Source organism: Anolis sagrei, chromosome 9 (assembly GCF_037176765.1).
Source record: "Anolis sagrei isolate rAnoSag1 chromosome 9, rAnoSag1.mat, whole genome shotgun sequence".
Classification (NCBI taxonomy): Eukaryota; Metazoa; Chordata; class Lepidosauria; order Squamata; family Dactyloidae; genus Anolis; species Anolis sagrei.
Genome location: NC_090029.1, coordinates 6,308,382 through 6,321,817, shown reverse-complemented (window position 1 = coordinate 6,321,817; position 13,436 = coordinate 6,308,382). Strand labels below are relative to the sequence as shown.

At 42.1% G+C, this 13,436-nt stretch overlaps 1 protein-coding gene across 14 annotated transcripts in view; it reads left to right on the top strand.

Annotated features, from left to right (window-relative positions):
- The window catches only part of TJP1 (tight junction protein 1), a 404,161-nt gene that overhangs the window by 219,575 nt on the left and 171,150 nt on the right, over window positions 1-13,436 (top strand). The window contains exon 1 of one of the 14 annotated variants that reach the window (XM_060755767.2): window positions 1,275-1,539. The exons of the other annotated variants lie outside the window; for them this stretch is intronic. The gene's annotated coding sequence lies outside the window, so the exon portion shown is untranslated. Of the gene's footprint in view, window positions 1-1,274; window positions 1,540-13,436 lie in introns of those variants that run through there. 14 annotated transcript variants of the gene reach the window in all.

Genomic DNA, 13,436 nt, shown 5'->3' with positions numbered 1-13,436 from the left:
ATGTAATATATAATATGTAATTATTGTATTATTATATTGTATTATTGTATTACAATATTATGATCAATACTATATGTACATACAATATATTTATTAGCATAGCTCAGTATTAGTATTATAGATTACTGTATTGTGCTATAGCACTATATTGCAATATTATTAGTAATATTACATGTAATATATAATATATAATTATTGTATTATTATATTGTAATATATTGTATTATTATGTTGTATATTATATATATCTATAATATAATTATTGTATTATTATTGTATTACACTATTATGATCAATATTATATGTACATACAATATATTATATTATTTGTATAGCACCATATTCGTTTTATATATTACTATGTTGTACTATACCACTATACTGTAATATTATTAGTAATATTACATGTAATGTATAATATACAAAAAAGTATGCTGAATTCAGGCAATGTGATTTCAAGCTGGTTCGCTATAGCTAGATTCAGTAGGGTGTATTTCCTGAAAATAAATATGCTTCGAGTGCTCCCCTCCTGGCTGAACCCTAGGCCTGTTTGTTCAAGAAGTCAGCCCTGGCAGGTTTACTCTCTGGAAATTGACAGCCGGCTGTGCAGTGATCCTGTTTACTCGGAAGTAAGTTGCCTTGCTTTTCAGTGTGGCTTGCTTCCCTATGCAGGCTTTTGCAGTTTTGGCTTTCCAGCGTGTTGTACAATTGAAAAATTAAACGGGGTGGTAGCCGTGGCAAGGAGTCTGCCCTGTAATTTACCAACCGCCCAGCTTTGAAATTGGATTTCTCTGGTGCTTTTGAAACAGACACTCTGTCCTCCCGCCGTTGGAGGAGTTTCAGTATCTGGAGATTGCAGTTCTGTCTCTTGAAAGTTGCGACAGAGCATGTTTGCATTGAGAATGAACTCCCAGGTAATGTGCGCGTTGTTGTTTTGGTGTTTCACCCAGTGTGTGAATGGAAATAGTTTCCAGGCACGCGGAATGTGTGTGAGTGTGTTTGGAAAGAGGGGAGTACTTTTGGTACTCCCAAGGGACATGCCCTTTCTCAGGAATTTGACGTTCAGAATTCCTGAAACTGAAAGAACCGGTTTGGGAATTCCTGACGAACTGGCTTTCCCAGCAACTCCCTCTGAATCAGCTGCTGTTGGCTTCGTATTTTGGGTGGTGCTCTGAGCCAAGGAGAGGCTCCACCTGCTCCGTAGGCGTCGGATATAGGGGACAGGTGCATGCAGCGGGGTGCGTACTTCGACCTTCCTCCGCTGTGTTCTGTGTGTGTGTTTTCGCCTGGGGCGGGCACTCTCATGTTCAACAAGTTCCTCCTTAGGCATGAAACCTTCATAGGTGCTTCATAGGAAGTAGCTTTTCTGAAGAAACATCAACGGGAGAGGATTCTTTTTCCTGGAATTACAGTCCTGCCTTGGAGCGATCGCTGTACGGATTGTTTTGCCCCTGCTTCTGTTAGATATTGCTGGAAAGCCTGTGCAAAGTGGCCCCTCTCCGGTGAAACTGTGTAGTTTCGGTCTGATGTCATCTTTGGGTACGTACTGCCACCTGAGCTGGGTGCCTCCTGCTACTGCACTGATGCAGTGCCGTTGCTGCTTGGCACAGATCCTGGGCGCTAGAGAAGGTGCTGCTGCCTTTCCCAAAGAATACTCCTTCCCCAATAAATAGAAATTCTGATACTCCTTCTTCTTTTTGTATATACTTTACTAGAGGTCTCCTGCCATGCGTTGCTGTGCCCCAGTCTGGTGATCTGGAAAATAAAGTAATGACAAAGTGTTGGTTTCTAATATATGTAATGTCTTTCTGCTTGTGGGTAAACAGTATTTCTTGCTGTTTCTTTGCCAGTGTTGATGTGGAGAGTGTCTGGTTCGCCTACTCTGGAACATGCAACATAGAATTGTCCTTCTTTAGGGATCCCTTTCAAATCTTTGACACTGCATCTGTAATATACATATATCCGTATGTGTGAATGGCTGAATGGCCCTTTGTCAGGGAGGCTTTGATTATGTTTTCTTGCCCTGGTGAAGGGAGTTGGACTGGATGTCCTTAAGGCAGCATTTCTCAACCTGGAGTTTGGGGCCCCTGGGGGGGGGGGTTGCGAGGGGGTGTTAAAAGGGTCACCAAAGACCACCAGAAAACACAATATTTTCTGTTGGTCATGTGAGTTTTGTGTGGGAAGTTTGCCCCAATTCTGTTGTTGGTGGGGTTCGGAATGCTCTTTGATTGTAGGTGAACTATAAATCCTATTTTGCTCAAACCATTATTCACATTTGGGCATATTGTGTATTTGTGACAAGTTTGGTCCATATCCATCATGGCTTGAGTCCACACTGGTCTCTGGATGTAGGTGAACTACAACTCTCAAACCCAATGTCAATGCCTACCAAACCCTTCTAGTGTTTTCTGTTGGTCAGAGGAGTCCCGTGTGCCAAGTTTGGTTCAATTCCATTGTTGGTGGAGTTCAGAATGCTCTTTGATTATAAGTGAACTATAAATCCCAGCAACTACAACTCCCAAATGACAAAATCATTTTTTTGAGTGGTGGTCACTCCTTGTGTTGTGAGACGTTTTGTTGCCAAATTTGGTGTGATTTTGTTATTGGTTCTTTTGTTTTTAAGGTACTCATTATGCACAGAGCATTTATATATATATATATAGATTGGGCTTGCAGAGAATGTGACGCACACGCTCACAAAAAAGAAAGCACCCAAGTGTTTGTGCAATTTTTCTTGTTTCTTTACGTTGGAATTATTTTAAAATGTTATCTCCTCCAGGAAGCATTGAAGTCACTTCTTACTCATTCTCTTAAATGTCTTCCTTTCACGTTACCTTTCTATCTGAGATCAATAACCAAGATTTCTATTGGAAATCACTGTGTTTTGTTACTATGGTGTACTAAGAGCAGGCTTGTGCGGGCTGAGGAGGGAATCCGATCATAAGCATTTGAAAACAGTGATGTCTAGAAACTTGGAATACATCTTGGCAGTCTCTAAGGCTATCGGATTGCGTGTTTTGTAATATTAATTGCATGTAAATTAAAAATGGATGTCCTTATTTGTTTTTTTTTCCACTTCTAGCCTTGCAACAGCAGGGAACGCAGGAGATTTTGTAACTGCCACATTTCCCTGTAAGAAGGGTATGGAGACAGTAGTCTCTTTGGGACTTAGGGTGAGCCATTGTTCTCAAGGAAAGAATGTTCCGAGTGCTTCCTGTTTTTCATCCACAGATGAGAGAATTTGTTGTTGCTGCTGCTGTTGTGTGCCTTCAAGTAATCTCAAACGTACCACATCCCTAAGGCAAACCTGTAATGGCATTTCCTTGGCAAGATTTCTTCATAGTGGGTTTGTCTTTGCCTTCCTTTGAGGCTGAGAGAATGTGATTCACCCAAAGGCTCCTGGTGGGTTTCCATAGGGCTTATAGGACTTTTTAAAATTCATACATAAAATAGAATTATGGATTTGAATTTCTGATTTGAATGTACCGTATATACTTGAGTATAAGCCGACCCGAATATAAACCGAGTGTCAGCTGGGTGTTGCAGCTGGGTGTTACTGGATTTAACATCTATGGCAGGCATCCTCAGAAGTTGTGAGCTCCTCACAACCTCTGGGGATGCCTGCCATAGATGTAGGTGAAACGTCTGGAAAAATGTTAGGAGCTAACCTTGGGACTGATCTTTGGGGAAAAAAGTATCTGTTGCATTTTGGTGGTGGATGCTGCTGGTTCCCCCCAGTCTGTTGGATTTTCGGTATCCTGAACCGTCTCCTGTAATCTTGGAACCCTGGAATCTTGAACCTTTGGACTGGCTTTGGACTATGGTATAGACTCTTGATCCCTGGACTCTGTTATTGAACTCTCAGTGTTTGACCAATGGACTGGACCCTTTTGACTACGAAGTTATTTTTGCTATCAGTTTTTGTTTATTCTGTAGCTGAGTGCTATCTTTATGTTTTATGTTTTGGTCTATTAAAACAGCCAGCAAGTAAGTTCTGTTTTAATTAAACTATTTGATAAAGCTGGGAGTTTGATTCATCTCTACCTAAATAAGGTAGAGCCCTAGCAATGTGACACCGAGGCACTTAATGTTACCACAAAGAAATGGGAAAATGGATTGACTCGAGTATAAGCCGAGGTTGGAAAATGCAGCAGCTACTGGTAAATTTCAAAATAAAAATAAATACCAATACTTAATTGAAGCATCAGTAGGTTAAATGTCCTTTATTGTATGGGATGTGCTCTTTTTGAGGTTTGGAAAGCCTTTCCTTTTATATAGACTGAACAGGATGCCATAAAATCCTGTATTTTTAGGAGGCAAAAGTGTGTGCATCGTGTAATTATGAATGGGGACAATAGGTGCACGTTGTAGAGAATTCCATGGCTAAGTTAATTGAAAACTTTCAGTTGAGATTTGGATACAGCAGAGGCTTGTTAATACTGTCTTCCTGACTTTTGACTGTCCCTTGTTGCTGTTTTGAAAACCTGGTAGAACTCGGTTGTTGAGCAAAGTGAGTTTTGGTGTATTCAGGCTAGCTGTGGTCAGGCTGGCTTTGTTCAAGAGGGATGGTGTCCTTTGCCAACAGTTTTGTTGTTGTACCACACAGCTTTTTGTGCGTGTGTGTCAGGAGCAACTTGAGAAACTGCAAGTCGCTTCTGGTGTGAGAGAATGGAATGTTGCCCAGGGAACACCCAGATGTTTTATCATCCTGTGGGAGGCTTCCCTCATGTCCCTTCATGGGAAGCTGGAGTTAACAGACAGGAGCTCATCCCACTCCCTGGAATTGAACCGCCAATCCTTTGATCAGCAGTCCTGCTGACACAAGGATTTAATCCATTGCACCACACAGCTAAAACGTGTTTTTAAAGTGTTAAAGTTTTCATTCTTAGGTCATATTTTAGGAAAAGGGGTAATATAGTTCATCCGCTTCCTGCCCTCTCACATTTGCGTAATTTGTTGGGGAAACACTGTACAGGCTCAAGAAACCTTAAGAAATTTGATCACCCTGTTGCCTTTCCCCAGTAAGCAGCATATTTGCAGATGTGTTAGAGCACAGTGCACTGTTCCTAGCTCAGGTTGCTTACCGTTGCAGGAAAAACTACTGACTTGGATTAATTTTCTGATTACAATTTCCTTCTATGAGTGGTGTTTACCATGGTTATTGCATGAAGAATTGTGTTGTCGAAGGCTTTCGTGTCCGGAATCACTGGGTTGTTGTGTGTTTTCCGGGCTGTATGGCATTCTCTCCTGACGTTTCGCCTGCATCTATGGCAGGCATCCTCAGAAGTTGTGAGCTCCTCACAACCTCTGGGGATGCCTGCCATAGATGCAGGCGAAACGTCTGGAAAAATGTTAGGATGCCTGCCATAGCTGCGGGTGAAACGTCAGGAGAGAATGTCTTCACAACCTCTGAGGATGCCCGTCATAGATCCAGGCAAAACGTCAGGAGAAACATCAGGATGCCTGCCATAGGTGCAGGTAAAGTGTCAGGAAAGAACATTCTCACAACTTCTGAGGATGCCTGCCATAGATCCAGGTGAAATGTCAGGAGAGAATGCTTCTGGAACCTGGCAATACAGCTCGGAAAACACACAACAACCCAAGCACTTTATTGGTTATTATTTTAAAAACACATCCTGGAGATGATACCACTTAAATATTTTAGACTGTGAAAGGGATATTGTGTGCATTGCAGTGGGAGTCGAGGCCCAGTTATTTTTCTGCTTACATAGGAGTTGAAGAATATCATGCGTTTGCTTTTTCCTTTCTTCAGTTAGAAGTCTGAGAATTTGATTTCAGGTGTGTTTTGTGTCTTTAAAGAAGTTTTATGTCTTTAACGCAATGGACCCATTGCTATCATTGGCATTCCAAGCCCCCCCCCCCCCAAAGATACAAAAATGAGTGGATGCTCAAGTCCCACTGTATACAATAGCATTGTATAATGGCAAAATCAAGATTTGCTCTTTGGGGTGGTTTGTGAAAAATTTCAAGCTGCAAATGCTTGAATCTATGGTTGCAGAATCTGTGGATATGGGGGACCATATCGTGCAAAGTAATCATACCAGTGTATTTTAGCTGAATAATAGTCCTTTTGCTTGCTAACGTAGTTCATTCTGCAGGTCATGTTATTGTGCAGTTCTTGAAATGTAGGTAACTAGAACAGGGAATAGGGAAGTAAGAGTAAAACATGTAAACTCTGTGTGCCCCAACGAAGAAGATGATGTCTGGCCTGCCTTCACTGTAAGAGCTACACATAAAACATTTTAACTTTTCCTACAGGGAATCCTTTTCCTTCTCCTGCAAGCAAGGCTTCATTTGCCTGACAGGTACCTGCCTCTAGGTTACATGCATTTTATCCTATGCCATCAGAATTAACATAGAGGGAAGACAGGCTCCTTATAATGTTTTGGAAGTATTATGTGCCTTGATAATCTTTTGCCTTGAATACAGAAATTTGCTCAAAAACCATCTAAACACATCTTTGTATCTTGGTCTCTCTAGTGCAGTGTTTCTCAAACTGGGGGTCGAGACCGGTGGGGGGGGGGGGGAGTTGTAAGGGGGTTTCAGAGGGGTCTCCAAAGACCATCAGAAAATATATATTTCTGATGGTCTTAGGAACCTCTTCAGCCTGTCCTTCTCTTCCTTTTTGGAAACAGGAAGGCGAATTCTCCCACTAAAAGCCCTCCTCCTGCTATGATTCATCAGCCTTGGCCTCTCTGCCAGGGGGAGGGCTGCTTCTGAGACTCCAAGCAAGGGAGGGAAGAGCAGGCATGCTCAGCACATGGCAGCGTGGTGCACATATGCGGGTGGGGGAGAGCCTGCGATGCTGGAGGTAGGCTCATGCTAGCGAGTCCCTTCAAGACATGGGGATTCTGTGTGGGAAATTTGGCCTTATTCTATCGTTGGTGGGGTTCAGAATGCTCTTTGATTGTAGGTGAACTATACATCCTAGCAACTACATCAGACAAGCTCCAACATTGGCAGTCTTTAGGAAGAGCTTGAAGACGTGGTTGTTCCAGTGTGCCTTCCCAGAACAGGAAACTCCAAGCATCATGTCCCAAATGCACTTTACTAGAGATTTAAGATTGCACACTGCACCTATCTCCAAAAACCTATCTATTTCACCTGTCATGTCCAGCATTTTTAATTTTTTAATCATTACATTTGGCCCGGCCTTAGTTTTAAATGCGTTGTGGTGTTATTGTCTAATGTTTATTGCTATTGTTTTAAAGTTTATTGCTTGTTTTATGAGTTTTATTGTTGTATTTGTTATGCTGTTGTTTTGTTGATGTGTTGGGCCTTGGCCTCTTGTAAGCCTCACCGAGTCCTTCGGGAGATGTTAGCGGGGTATAAATAAAGGATTATTATTATTATTATTATTATTATTACTACTACTACTACAATTCCCAAATGTCAAGGTCTATTTTCCCCAACCTCCACCAGTGTTCACATTTGGGCATATTTAATGTTTGTGCCAAGTTTTGTCCACATCCATCATTGTTTGAGTCCACAGTGCTCTCTGGATGTAGGTGAACTACAGCTCCAAAACTCAAGGTCAATGCCGACCAAACCCTTTCAGTATTTTCTGTTGGTCATGGAAGTTCTGTGTGCCAAGTTTGGCTCGGTTCCATCATTGGTGTAGTACAGAATGCTCTTTGTTTATAGGTGAACTATAAATCCCAGCAACTACAACTCCCAAATCTCAAGGTCTATTTTCCCCAACCTCCACCAGTGTTCACATTTGGGCATATTTAATGTTTGTGCCAAGTTTTGTCCAGATCCATCATTGTTTGAGTCCACAGTGCTCTCTGGATGTAGGTGAACTACAGCTCCAAAACTCAAGGTCTATGCCGACCAAATCCTTCCAGTATTTTCTGTTGGTCATGGAAGTTCTGTGTGCCAAGTTTGGCTCAGTTCCATCGTTGGTGGAGTACAGAATGCTCTTTGTTTGTAGGTGAACTATAAATCCCAGCAATTGCAACTCCAAATGACAAAATCAATCCCATCAATACTCAAATTTGAGCGTAACAGATATTTGTGCCAAACTTGGTCCAGTGAATGAAAATACATCCTGTATATCAAATATTTACATTACAATTCATAACAGCAGCAAAATGACAGTTATGAAGTAGCAACGAAAATAATGTTATGGTTGGGGGTCACCACATCATGAGGAACTGTATTAAGGGGTTGCGGCATTTGGAAAGTTGAGAACCACTGTTCTAGTGACTGAGGTGACGCCCTCTCTTTGCCTTGATGTAATTCACATTGTCTAAAATCTTACTAAGCCCATAAGTGCAGTCACGACTCCTGGTTTTCATGCATTTTTATTTCTAGTGACAAAAACAAAGAGGATTTCCATTATGGGATGTGGCACCTTTTAGGTTACAAGTTCATATCCTGTCTTCTAGTATATCTACAAAATAGAGATACAGCCCTAGTTTGTTGTTTGTTGGTTTGGCTGTAAAAGAAGGTGTAGGCAACAAACAGACCTCTATACCATTTTCTCTCTCCAGTGGCCAGGAAGTGGTATGCGTGCATTGCAATCCCTTAGAAAGAAAATTGCTCAGCCTGAGCCATTACGGATGCTGTTGTCACAATGGGGAAACCTGCCCTGCCCTTTCTTGCTATTCCTGCTTTGGGTACATTCAGCCCCTGGATTTCTATGTAAACACCTTCGAGTGATACCTTGAAATATGTCCAAAAACAAACAGAATGGTCTCCTCAAAAAGCGCATTGTTTTGGATGACTTGTGTGTGTGGTATTGGTTAATGAAATAATTGCACAACTCTGCATAGATTTATGCTCAACCAGTTTGTCTTTCTTGGGCAGAGTAGGAAAAGACAATACAGGCTTATTAACTGTGGGTTGACATGTCCTCCCAAAAGTTTATTTGAAAACTCCTACACACTTCCTCCTCTCATTTGGCAGAAACTTCTATAAGTGGAGAAAAATGACATGCTTCTAATATATCAAATGAAGGGCAAGACTGAAATACCTGTTTCCTTTCTTCTTTCCCCTCCCAAAGTGTAAACTCTGAGAATTACTTCTGAGTAAGCATTCTTAAGATGGCCTTCTAAAAAAGCTTGGACTTTGAAGTAGTGATCCTGGACTCACTGCTGAGCTTCGAATCCCAGGTCTCGACGGGCACAATTAAAATTTGTGTGCCAGCTGCACCTGTACCTTGGGAAGTCCAAGTTGGCCACGGTGGTCCACATTCTAGTTACATCCTGTACAGCAGTGGTTCTCAACCTTCCTAATGGCGCGACCCCTTAATACAGTTCCTCGTGTTGTGGTGACCCCCAACCATAACATTATTTTCATTGCTACTTCATAACTGTAATTTTGCTGCTGTCATGAATCGTAATGTAAACATTTGATATGCAGGATGTATTTTAATTCACTGGACCAAATTTGGCGCAAATACCCAATACACCCAAATTTGAATACTGGTGGGGTTGGGGGGGGGGATTGATTTTGTCATTTGGGAGATGTAGTTGCTGGGATTTATAGTTCACCTGCAATCAAAGAGCATTCTGAACTTCACCAATGATGGCATTGAACCAAACTTGGCACACAGAACTCCTATGACACAACAGAAAATACTGGGAGGGTTTGGTGGGCGTTGACCTTGAGTTTTGGAGCTGTAGTTCATCTACATCCAAAGAGCACTGTGGACTCAAACAATGATGGATCTGGACTAAACTTAGCATGGATACTCAATATGCCCAAATGTGAACACTGGTGGAGTTGGGGGGGGAAATAGACCTTGACGTTTGGGAGTTGTAGTTGCTGGGATTTATAGTTCACCTACAATCAATAAAACCCCACTAACGATAGAATCGGGCCAAACTTCCCACACAGAACCCCCATGACCAATAGAAAATACTGTGTTTTCTGAAGGTCTTCGGCGACCCCTCTGATACCCCCCAGGTTGAGAAACGCTGCTGTATAGATTAGTGCAACATGCTGTATGCGGGGTTGCCTTTGAAGACTGTTCGAAAGCTTCAATTGGTCTAATGGGCAGCAGCCAGGTTGCTCACTGGAGCAGCATTCATGGAGTACACAACCCCCCTGTTATGTCAGCTCTACTGACTGCCAGTCTGCTACCGAGCACAATTCAAAGTCCTGGCTTTAGCCAATAAAACTCTAGACCAGTGGTTCTCAACCTGTGGGTGCCCAGATGTTTTGGCCTTCAACTCCCTAACAAATCCTAATTGGCTGGGATTTCTGGGAGTTGTAGGCCAAAACACCAGGGGACCCACAGGTTGAGAACCACTGCCCTAGACAGTTCCAGACCAGTTTACCTGTCCAAACGTATCTCCCCCTACGAACCAGCTCGGCGACTAAGATCGTCTGGGGAATCCCTGCTCTCGATTCCACCTTCCTCGAAAGGACTGCTGGTGGGGACGAGAGACAGGGTCTTCTCAGTGGTGGCTCCTCAGTTGTGGAACTACCTCCCTAGCAATATCAAATCAGCCCTCTCTCTCCCAGCCTTCAGAAGGAGAGTAAAAACCTGGCTCTGGGAGCAAGCTTTTGAAAAATAATGCGATGCCGTAATTTTAATGTGGAATATGTGCAGTTGATTACGGAATGGCCTTAGGCTCTGACTCCTGAAAGGCATGTTTTAACATTGAATGTATTTTCATTATGTTTAATATGTTATTAATTTTGTGCCAATTTAATATTGGATATTTGGAGGCATTGTGTAGGTGCCACTTGTAAGCCGCCTTGAGTCCCCCTTGGGGGTAGAGAAAGGCGGGATATAAATAGGGTAAGTAAATAAGTAGGCCACCCATATTCACCCTGATGTTCTCTGTGTGTGTTTGAGGTTATCGTGAACCAACTGGAGGACACAAAATATGGTGTGGTCTCAGTCACAAGATTCACAAGAAAACCAGAAATATGGTCCATTGAGAATTGGGTTCCATTGGAGTAACACACTGGCTTAGATGTCTTCAAAGACAGGGACAGTTTGACTCCGAACCACAACAATGCTGTATTGTTAGCCAAAGGCTTAAAGTGAGTTGGAGTTGTCAGGAAAAAAAAACATCATTATGCTCTGACTCCTTGTGACTCTTTTTAAACTAGTGAGTATTGCATCCTCTCCTTTCATGGCTTATTGGGTTATAGATTTGCATAGTGGGCTCTCCACATTTGCAAGTCTTACTTTTGTGGGATTGATTACTCACAGAATTGATTAATACACTCTGTCTCTAGATCTCTAGATTCTCCAAAGCAATTCCCAGAGAGGCTTCCTACTTTTTTGAAAGTAACATTTTTCCAATGCACAGATTTTCCATTATTGTGGGGGTCCTGAGCCCCTAATCCCCAGAAAAGTTGAAGGCCTAAAAAACTTTGAAAGAAACCTACACTACATTTTTAAAAAAAATCTGACTAGTTTAATGTTTCTTTTTAGTGCAGCAACTAATAGCTGTAATCATTATTGTTTTTACAGTGGATTAGGATAGTAGAGTATTTCTATTAAAGGAGAATTTAGCGAATTTATGAAGTCCAAGGCCAGACCCTGACTTCCATGATTTCAGCTTTATATTTTTTATGTGCACAGAAGTAGGTGCTGCTTGTGACAAAAACATTTTAATTAGCAGAGTGGACAGTTAATATTTCATACCTGCCTAGTTATAGGTTTTAATTCTATTTAATTATATTTTGAAATACTTAACTGCTTACTTTTTCAAGTTGACAGATTTTAAAATTGTAAAATGTATGTCCTGCCTTCAAAAAGGCAGGCTTTCCCCAGGCTGGTTTTCCAATAATGTTGTTAATATTGCTGAATAGATGTATATTGTTCTCGATAAATGGGTTAGTCTTGTTTTGATTGAATGTGATGTGCTGTTATTATTATTTTATTTCAGGGAATTGATCCTTTCTTTTATGCAGTGGTGTAGGTTGCACATATTTTCAATATGCAGTATTTCCACACTATTCCATCCCACTATTTCATAACATTTATTATCAGCAGTGAATTGATATCAGTATTGAAGATACACTTACTTACGTAGGCCGAGAATGATGGCTCTCCAAGTGTAATATCTTGGCGGTGGATAGGTAGGTGGATGTGGAGACCTATTTTTGATCCAAATGTTCTTCCGCAGTGAGGATATTGGTTTCCAGGTGGATGGGTGGTCCTGGTCTGGGTTGGCTTGACGTGCCTTCTTGGCAGTTTTCTCCCTTTCGCCCTCTATTTATCCAGCACTGCTGGTTACAGCTGACCTCCAGTTAAAGTGCTCAAGGGCCAGGGCTTCCCAGTTCTCGGTGTCTATGCCACATTTTAAAGGTTGGCTTTAAGTCCTCTTTCAGTCTCTTTTCCTGTCCACCAACATTCTGTTTTCCATTCTTGAGTTGGGAGTATAGTAACTGCTTTGAGAGACAGTGATCTTTGGACATTCAGACAAAATGGCCAGTCCAGCGGAGTTGATGGCGTAAGAGCATGGCTTTAGTGCTGGTGGTCTTTGCTTCCTCCAGCATGCTGACATTTGTCCGCCTGTCTTCCCAAGAGATTTGCTGGATTTTTTCGAGGCAACACTGATGAAATCGTTCCAGGAGTTGAGTTTGACGTCTGTAGACAGTCCACGTTTCTCAGGTGTATAGCAGGGTTGGGAGGACAATAACTTTATAAACAAACCCCTTGGTCTCCCTACAGATGTCCCAATCCTCAAACACTCTCGGCTTCATTTGGAAGAATGCTGCACTCGCAGAGCTCAGGCGGTATTGTATTTCAGTGTCAGTGTTGACTGTTGTGGAGAGGTGGCTGCCAAGGGAGTGGAAATGGTCAACATTTCCTAATGTTACACCTTTAAGCTACACCCCCCCTGTTTAAGCAGCTCCATTGGCTTCAAATAAGTATTGGGTCCCAATTCAAGGTGCAGGTGATCACCTACAAAGCCCTAAACAGTTCGGGACCTGCCTATCTTTGCACTTGCATCATCCCCTACGAACCAGTACGTACCCTAAGATCATCTGGCGAAGCTCTTCTCTCGCTTCTGCCACTGTCCCAAGCACGGTTGGTGGGGAGAGAGAGGGTCTTTTCGGTGGTGGCCCTTCCGGCTCTGGAACACCCTCCTCTAAGGAGATCAGACAAGCACCCACCTTATCCATCTTCCATTGTGCCTTTGACTAAAAGTTTATCAGAGAATTGGCTTGACCCTATCTAAGCTCCCTCACTTTAGTTCACCCATTGCCCATTAATCTTGACATTTTATGGCCATAGGTACTCTCTCTAGATTGACACTTTTGAATTTGGCACTTCTTCCCCGGCTCTACATAGGAATTGCACTGCACTCTGATTCTGGTTTTTTTAGCCATTATATTGCTTATGTTGTTGCTGTTGTGACTGTGTTATGTTTTTATTCGATTGATTTTAATGCTGTTGTTTTTTCTGTGATTTTCAGCTTGTCCCGATGTAAGGCGCCCCG